The sequence below is a fragment of the Microcebus murinus genome, chromosome 2 (genome assembly GCF_040939455.1).
Source record: "Microcebus murinus isolate Inina chromosome 2, M.murinus_Inina_mat1.0, whole genome shotgun sequence".
NCBI lineage: Eukaryota > Metazoa > Chordata > Mammalia > Primates > Cheirogaleidae > Microcebus > Microcebus murinus.
Genome location: NC_134105.1, coordinates 84462648 through 84472317, shown reverse-complemented (window position 1 = coordinate 84472317; position 9670 = coordinate 84462648). Strand labels below are relative to the sequence as shown.

The 9670-nt window shown below is 32.7% G+C and overlaps 1 pseudogene; it reads left to right on the top strand.

Annotated features, from left to right (window-relative positions):
• The first annotated feature begins 3749 nt into the window (after nucleotides 1–3749).
• LOC105863955 (developmental pluripotency-associated protein 2-like) lies at nucleotides 3750–4655 on the top strand (annotated as a pseudogene).
• Nucleotides 4656–9670: the final 5015 nt, after the last annotated feature.

Here is a 9670-nt window from a genome sequence, read left to right as displayed (position 1 = left end):
GATTACCGGCATCAGCCACCACACCTGGCCTGAATTTTCTATATTTAAGATTATATCATTTGCAAATAGAAATAGTTTTTCTTCTTCCTTTATAGTTTTGATGAACTTTATTTATCTTTCGTATACAATTGCCATAGTTAAAACCTTCAGTATAATGTTAAATGGAAGTGGCAAGAGTGAACATTCTTTGCTATTTTTTTTATTTTAGGAGGTTGAATTCAATTTTTCCCCATTAATTATCATGTTATATGTAGTTTTTATGTGGATACACTCTCTCTCAGGCTAAGGGAGTTACCTTAGCCTATATCTAGTTGTTGAGTAATTTTGTCATAGGACATTTCAAATGATTTTTCCATATATGTTGTAATAACCATGTGGTTTTTATCATGTATTCTATTAATATGCTGCATTACATTGTTTTTGTTGTGTGTATTAAATCAATATTTCATTCCTGAGGTATATTCCACTTGATCATGGTATACAATCCTTTTTAGAAAAATTACATTTTTTAATTGTTTTATTTTTATTTTTAATAATTAAGAGTATATAATAGCTGTATATCTTTATAGGGTACATATGTTATTTTGATACAGGCATATAATGTGAGTTAATCAAATAGGGGTAATTGGGGTATGCATCAACTCAGGCATTTATCATTTCTTTTTATTCGGAACATTCCAATTCCACTCTTTTCAAGTATACCCTAACTTATTGTTGATTTTGTTGTGCTATCAAATATTGTTCATTCTATCTATCTAACTATATTTTAGCAGACACTAACCATCCCCATTTTCTTCTCTTCTCCCAGCTACCCTTCACAGCCTCTGATAACCAACATTTTACTCTCCATCTCCATGAGATCAACTGGATATTTAGCTCCCACAAATGAGTGAAACATGTGAGATTTGTCTTTCTGTGCTTGGCTTATTTCACTTAATGTAATGTTATCCAATTCTATTCATGTTTTTGCAAATGGTAGGATTTTATTCTTTTTTATAGTTATGTAATATTCCATTGTATATATGTACCACAACTTCTTTAACCATTCATCCATTGATCCTGCTTTATATGTTGCTAGATTCAGTTTGCTAGTATTTTACTGAAGATAGTGTGCATTTATACCCATAAGTCATATTGGTCTATAGTTTTATTTTCTTGTCATGCCATCTAGTATTGGCCTCAAAGAATCAGTTGTGACATGGTTTCTCTTCTATTTTGTGAAGAGTTTGTGAATTATTGGTAGTAAATATTTAAATGTGGCTAAGTATATTCAACAGTTAAGTCATCTGGGCCTGGAATTCTCTGTCTCTCTCCCCCTTTTATTTGCTAATTGAATCACTTGCTTGCTGTAAGTCTATTCAGATTAGTTAATTCTTTGTCACTATTGATAGTTTGTGTTTTTCGGGGATCTTTTCATTTCACCTAAATTATCTAATTTGTTAGTATTTCCCCATATTATCCCCTTCTGGTGTACTCCCATGTTATTCTTTTTACTCTGTAAGGTCAATAGTGACATCCCTACTTTCATTCCTTATTTTTGTAATTTTGTCCCTGGATGCAGGGTACCCACCTGTAAACTAACCTGTCTCCTAACTGAGCTTGGTTCTGGGTCAAGTAAAATAGCTACAACCCTCTGAAGATGTAAATTTTCTAGGGAGGAAACTGTAAGTTGGACCAAATATTGACTAAGCTCTGGTCAATAGCTCCTTTAGATGACTGATTATGCTCCTTTAGATGTTTCTAAAGAGAGCTCTGTAGACAGAACTTGCCATTGGCTCCAACGTTGCTTGTTTTGGCTATTCTACAACTGATTATTTGATAACGAGGGGATTTATATAACTCCAAGTTAAAGAACCATAGAATTTGTGGTTTTAGTGAGGCTCAGTAGTTTCTCTTGGATAGATTTTTTTTATTTTGTTCTGTGGCTTTGGATAATAGCTAGATTTTTAAGTGGTAATTTTAGTTGTTTACTATATTTTTTTATTTTGGAGGGAGTTCACTTATGTTCTTACTCTGCTATTCTGTAAGTCAATCCATTCCGGAGGTCTTTGGCTCTGCCTTATCACTGTTGTGAAGTTGGAAACTTCTGAGTCAATAATAAGTAATCAAAGAATTTTTTAAGATGAGACTGTAAGATTTTACTATATCTAATAAAAAGGGCAATCAGAATAATCATCAATGCACAGATAAAAATATAATGCCTTTAATTTTGTCACAGTTTAATTATTGCAAGGGGAGAGTATAATTAGATGAATACTGGTGAAAAATGATGAATTTATCCTCTAAAAATATTAAGATGGTCACACATATTTAACTATCTCAATTTTCCATTAAATATCTAAATTTATCATGTGACTTTTTACAGGTAAACACAAACTTATCCTAAAGCTGAGGGCATCAGCTTTCTAAGGCAGATGATTAATTAATGCAGCTTTGATTACAGGTTTAATAATTTATTTGCCTATCAATGCCACTATAAAGTCCCAGAAGCTCTTTACAAAATTTGCAATGAAATAGAGGTAGCAGGTGCTATTAAAAGAATATGCAAGTTGGCTTTATAAAATGCCAGAAGTTGATTATCGACCAACTGGGGAAGACCTATGAGATCCTTCCAGTGTACACAAAAGGAATGAATCCATAATTAAATTACAGCTAATCACAGATGGTTATTTTACAGCAGGTGCTCAGCTTTGAAAGTGTAACTCTAGACTATTTTTGTTTCAACATGGTGCTTAATCTCTGTTGGTTATCTAGAAATATTTTATGGTTAGAAAAATGTTTATTTTGTGGTTGAAAATATTATTTTACATATTTCATACAAATTTTTGAGCATATGCACCATTTTTGGCATTTGAAAAACTAAAAAAAGTAGTTTAAATATTATTTGGTCATAGTCATAAACTCCTTTGATTCAGAAATATTTTTCAAAGGTATTAGCAAAATAATAGGAAGAATCAGTCAATTTCAATAATACTGAATTGCTCTAATTTAGAAAAAAAATAATAGCTCATTTAAACAATAGCCTCTTCAATGACAAAATACAGGCTTATTCTTACCACATTTTACTTCCAAACCAGTTAATAATGTAAGTAAAAGATAATATTGAAGATGTATAGTAGAAATTACAATATCTGAAGGGAAGAAACAGAATAGATTTTATGTATACATTATTTGTACAAATGTAGGAGGGTCATGAGAAATTTTGTTACATACATATAATGCATAGTGATCAAGTCAGAAAATTTAGTGTGCCCATCGCCAAAGTATACTACATTTTTGTTAAGTATAGTCTCCTTGCTCTGCTATCGCTGAATTTATTCCATCTTATTTATCTTACTGTGTGTTTGTACCCTTTAAACCATTTCTTTTCCTTCTCCTCTCCCTCCAATTCATCCTTCCCAATATCTGTTATCTATTTTTCTACTTTCTACCTCTGTGTGATCAAATTTTTTAGCCCCCTATATACTTGAGAATGTGTATTATTTTTCTTTTTGTATCTGGCTTATTTCACTTAAGATAGTGACCTCCAGTTCTATCCATTTTGCTGCAAATGACTTGATTTCATTCTTTTTAATGGCTCTATGGTATTCCATTGTATACATACACATTTTCTTTATTTATTAATAAAATTAGCACTCACATTCTGTAAACATAACTTCGTTCGCCAATGTAATTCCCAAGATTAAAAGAAGTAAACTGCACATATCCTTACCATTGCTGGCTGTGCCTTCCCTTAGGTGTTGCTGAAAATGTCAGACTCAAATCATGAAAGTAGCAAGAAGAATTTCTCTGAGGAGGAAGTAGATGAGGAGGAATGTGTGATTTTGACGTTGGTTCCAGTTAAGGACATGTCAGATATAGAACAACAAATGGAATCAACTGTTTCTTCAACTTCTGATGTCAAACAGAGCAAGCCTAGGAAACACAATGAAGTTCATCTACCTCCCACAAATGAACAATTCAAAGCTCCCCCAAAAGCTAGATGTAAAACACCAATTCTGTCCTTGCCAATCATTTTGTCTTCCACTGATAATGTATGTCAAGACACTTGCAGAACTGGTGCCAACAACTCAATTTGAGTACTAATGGCAAGAAAATAAAAGTTTTTCTGAGGCCTCAGCAGCATGCTTATCCTGAACAGAAACATGATATTCCTGAAACATTAAATGAGAACAGGTTATAGTCATATTCAAGGAAACACAAGACAGGGACCAAGAGAGCAAGGCTTCAGGAAAGTTGCAAGATAAATAAGAAAGCAGAAGAGACTAATATAGTTGAGGTGATATTGTCACCTCAGGAATCTTCATTGGCATTGTGGGGAAGGATTTCTGCAAGAGCTGTTCAGCCTAAGGCTGTGAATTCATGTTCCATTCCTGCTTCTGCTTCTGGTATCGGGTGGTGTGTGGTCCATGGTGAAGCTCTCTCAGCAGACACAAAGGGTTGGGTTTGCCTGCAGTTTCATGCAGGTCAGGCCTGGGTTGCCTGCCACTCCCAGGACAATGATTTCTCTCTTCCTGTTACCAGCCTGCTATTTCCCATCCCTGGGCCTAGAAGATAGTATGTTATGCCCTGACTGTGCTAAGAGGAATAAGAAGATAATGAAAACATTAATTACAATGGAGAAGCAGCAGCAAATTGGTTTGAACACAATGTAGAAGACCTGAATATGCCACCTCAAAGTATTAGATGAATGTACTTTAAGAACATGTAATCTAATATGAAGGAATGGAAGAAGAGATCATTTGAAAGAATTGTTGTGATCTACAAAAACAGAATCAAGTGACTAGGACTCCATGCTGAAGATGGTTGACTGGGTGACAGCTCCATCAAAAGAGACTTTTTTGGGGTCCTGAAAAGCTACTAAATAAAGTCACAGCAATTTAAAAAAACAAAAGGAAAATAACAACAACAACAAAAACAATGCAATTCCATTTTCAGAATACCATAAATATAAAGCAAGACTGTAGGCTAAATGCAAGTTATAGAACATTTTTAGTTCTGGAAATTCATTTTGGACATATTAATGTTCCACATTCTTATATGTAGACACTTATTTCTTTTAACTCTTTCTATATGCCTCTCCTAACTTTCAGTTTGCAGTGAGGAATTGGATATTCCTGTTTCCAATTGCTTTGGCATTGCTTTCTGGCAACACTGTTTTCAATGTTATTTTCTACAATGATCCAAATAGGTAACTCTTCAGGAATAGAGGAAGAAAACACATGCACATGCACATGCACACACACACACACACACACACATAAAAATAAGCAACAAAATAAGGAATTTCATTCCCAGTATCCCATTGTATGAGAAAAGCTTTCTTCAGATTCTTGGAAGAAAATTATAAAACCTATTTCTAGGGAAGAAAATAAATGGAATAATGAGTGAAGTGTTGTGTCAGATCTAAGAACACCATCACTGTATGTGACATTTCAGTTGGACTTAAGTTGAATTAACAGAAACAAAGGACTCATGTCTATGTTCAGAACAAGTAATTCAGAAACTCCAGGTATAAATCAAGGGATTCAGGAAACTGATAAAGAAGTTTCAAATCAAGACTTTGGTAAGAAAAGAAAAGTTCAATACCCAGGGTTTGATCTCTGGCTGCCTTTCCCAAAGGGAACATTCTTGTACTAGCTAAACTGATTCATGAACAGTGCATTATATATGCTATTTTTTCTACTTCCCTTACCACCTAGCCTTTGTATATGTTTTTCCTTCTTTCTGAAAGAATTTCTTTCTTCTTCAGCCTACAACCTGTATACTTGTCCCTGCATTCACTACTCCCAGCTCAGCCAAGTAATACCTCTAATCTTTCAGTTATGTCAGTTATAAGTTATATCTAGCACTCCCAGACAATATCTTTATCTAAGATTACCCATGTGATTTTCCTATGTTATTTAAAAATACTCAATATTTATACCAAATGTATACTTTTTTCCTGTCAGAAATTCCTTTTTATCCAATAAATGAGTGCTCCTGATCAATGCTGTGATTACATCATATCCCATGGTGCCTGTCACATAGGTACTAAATGATATTTATATATTTTGAAAGAGTAAATATGTTCTAAGAGGAAACAATCTTGTGGCTTTGAAAATTTTTGAATAAGAATATCTAATTTGTTTGTTATCCTTAGCAAAATAAAAGAAATACAAAATAAAGACACTATAATATTAGTTGTAAAAAACTACCACTTGAAAAACTCAAGGCTTTTAATGCATTTTTAATGTTTAATCCCTACCAGCTATGTTGTTAATACAAAAGATACGAAGTGTTTTTGATTAGAGAAAACCATGACTATTACCCTGTTGAATCCCTGACAGGTATATGGATATTAAAATATTATACACATAAACATTCAAATTAGATCCTAAGATTGAGAAAAGTATAGCTTATCTAATGATTAGTTTATTGCCTATACCATTCTAAAAGCTATTTAGAATGGTAATAACCTTTATTACAAATCTATCTAGATTTATGAATTTGATGTGTGCATTTCATGGTGCAGGTTTTAACAGTAAAAGACACTTATGGAGTATTTAAGAGATCCAATGCACAGAAGTACTCACCATAACAGGGTATTCACCATACCTCAAAGAAGCATTACATAAAAGCAAGTAGATATAATTAGATCTGATATCACCAATTTCACATGACCTACATTTTAAGAGCACCTCAGTGGGTAACATGCTTTGAAGACAAAGATTATATTTCCTAAAAAGCTACCATGGCAACTGATTTTCTACTAGACAGAATAGATTTTATATATTTACAGAGTGTGTCTTCTAAGGAATGTCCAATTTTTAAAAATCACAACCCAGTTTATCATCATCATATCTGAGATGTAAACAGATCTATTCATACAGATGTACTGACAAAACTACTGGGGTATAAAATAGTAAAATGCTTTGCCTACATTTTGTGAAATTTGGTGAAAAGAGTCAACTCTATATTGCAAATTTACTCACTAAAAAGAATTCTTTGTGCGTGCATGTGAAAAGTGTCAAGCTTCATGTAACAGAAGCACAAAGCATGGTTATATAGAGCTTCTGTCTTCAGGTGTTTTCATGTGATCAAGCAGGCAAATATTCCACTCTATAGAGCAAGGATTGTTACTAAATTCATCCAAGTGACTTATTTTTAATGCAGTTTTAAATGCAAATATTTTGGACATAATTGATAACATATACAACTGAATAGAAGTTTCAAATACCTCTTGAATAATTCAACAATTAAAAGGTGCATGTGCTTTTAAAATTAATATACTTACTTTCATACATGAGAAAAATGAAGACCTTGAGTTCTAATCTCTTAAATACAGTGCCTGCAGATTCTCATTTACAGAAACCCTTAAGTTCATAGAAAAATTTCTTGACACATTTCTTAATAGAAAGCTCACAAATTGATGACCCAATGGACAAATGGTAAGGTGAGATTTTTTGTTTTTTTTATTTTTAACTCAAGAAATTGAGCCACAAAAAAAGAATTATAAAGCTAACATAAACATGCAAATTTCTTTTCTTGAGAAGAAAGATCAGGTTTGGGTCCCTTTTATTGAGAATACATTCTCTAGTTTATAAACTACTGTCTCTTTTGCATGGAAAGTGATTGTTATTGCTCATTTACTACAGCTCCTTCATTATTTTATTCCTTATAGAAGAAAAATATATTTTTATCTTATATCTCTACTAATAACTGGAAAACAGGAGATAGTCAAAGAAGACTATAGTTTTAAGTAATTAATGCAAAAGTATTTCTTAAGGAAAGTAAAAAAATCTGCTATGTGTTTATTTGGGGAAATGTTGAGTGGGTAACCTGAGGTATGGTGAGGAGGTGGAAAATGAAAAGATAAAGTAATTTTCTGTGTATATTATTACAAAATAAGATGACAAAGAGTTTTTCTAAACAGTTTAACAAAACAAATGTGTCATAAGTAAAATTAAATTAAGCAAAGAAAAAAAGCAATCCTGTCAAACATTAGATCAGTGTTGTAAAATGTGATCTCAAAAACATTTTATAGGCTACCGAAAAATATTCTTAGAAATGAAGAAAATCACAGATAACTATAATAAAATCTCATAATATAGATCATTGTTATAGGTATGGTATTTATATAGATAATTAATATATCCAAAGAAGAGAATAAAACACATTGAACCGAAAGATTTAAAATGATATTACAAAAAATAAAATTTCTGCATAGAAGATTTGTTTATGAAAACCATAATCACAAAATTAAATAAAAGTAGTCTTTAACAAGTGTATATCTAAGAATACACCTGATGGATGGGAATTAAAACAGTTTTGATACAAAAGTAAATCTAAGAAACAATTATGAGTCTCCGTATATGGCTTCATTTAAACATGTTAAAAACTTGAAAAATACACAGAAATTATGCTCATTAAAAATGATTAACAATAACAAACTGTTGGCTCAAATTAGAAAACTAGATATATGAGAGTTGGAAAAAAGGTGACACTTGGCTGCCTTCTTTATTAACAGAGCTGAGATGCAGAAAGTGATTCTGACCAGGAAGAGTAAAGCATAATATTTAGGAAAAAATCTAAGTATTTTCAGCATTTTACAAGAACCAGGAACCATAATTTTCAATTTATATTGATAATGATCCACAAAAATAGTTTAAGCCCCTTCTGTATACCAGAAACTCCTCTAAATTCTTGTGCTATAATGATAAAGACTCTCTCTCTCTCTCTCTCTCTCTCTCTCTCTCTCTCTCCGTCTATACACACACATACATACATATATACACAGACTGGGTAAGGGGTAAGTTTTGAGAGATGAGGTTCAAATCAAGGGTCATGCTCATGGCTCTAACAATTGGAAACATAAAAAAAATCAAAACAAATCCAGCTCAAGGTGATTGAAAAGAGAAGCATATTACATTGAGTCACGGGGTGGCAGGAGAGGGAGAGAGAGAGAGAGAGAGAGAGAGAGAGAGAGAGAGAGAGAGAGAGAGAGAGAGAGAGAGAGAGAGAGAGAGGCTGGGGATGTATAGTTGTATCGTTTATGGGAATACAGAGGACAGACATATGTCTTATTCAAGTAAGCTCAAGAGAAAAAGAAAAGAGGTAGAGATAGTAGATACAGGCATCTCATATGGAGATTTAATTTTCCTATAAAATAAGCAGAAAATGCAATATTTGGAAGGGACTGTTATGATAAGATGTTTTGTTGCCTATTTGATTCAATTTTCAATAGGAGCAATATTGAGGCATACTATTATGTCAATAAAATAAGCCAGTCATAAAAGTAAAAATGGTGATCCAGGACACAGTAGGGATTAACACAGCAATGAAATCCTTCTGTGAAGTGAAGTTCATGGATCTATTGCACAAGTGGAGAACATGACCTCAAATAATAGGATTAGGAACAATGTATACTAAGAAAAACAAAGGCAAAGCATATCTTACACATAAAGATTCACATAAATCAATTATAAAGCCCTACCTCCATTAACATGGCCCATCACTAGTGACATTTGAAATTTCTGAGAAAATCTTGACTCTCTTCTAGAGCCAGTTGAAAAGGTCATATAATTCTAACATAGCTTAGTAAACTGCTATTACTGTAGTTCATAATGAAGGGAAGATTTTTATAGTTGGGCTATCAACCCACAACTTAATTTTTATACATAGGGTTGAT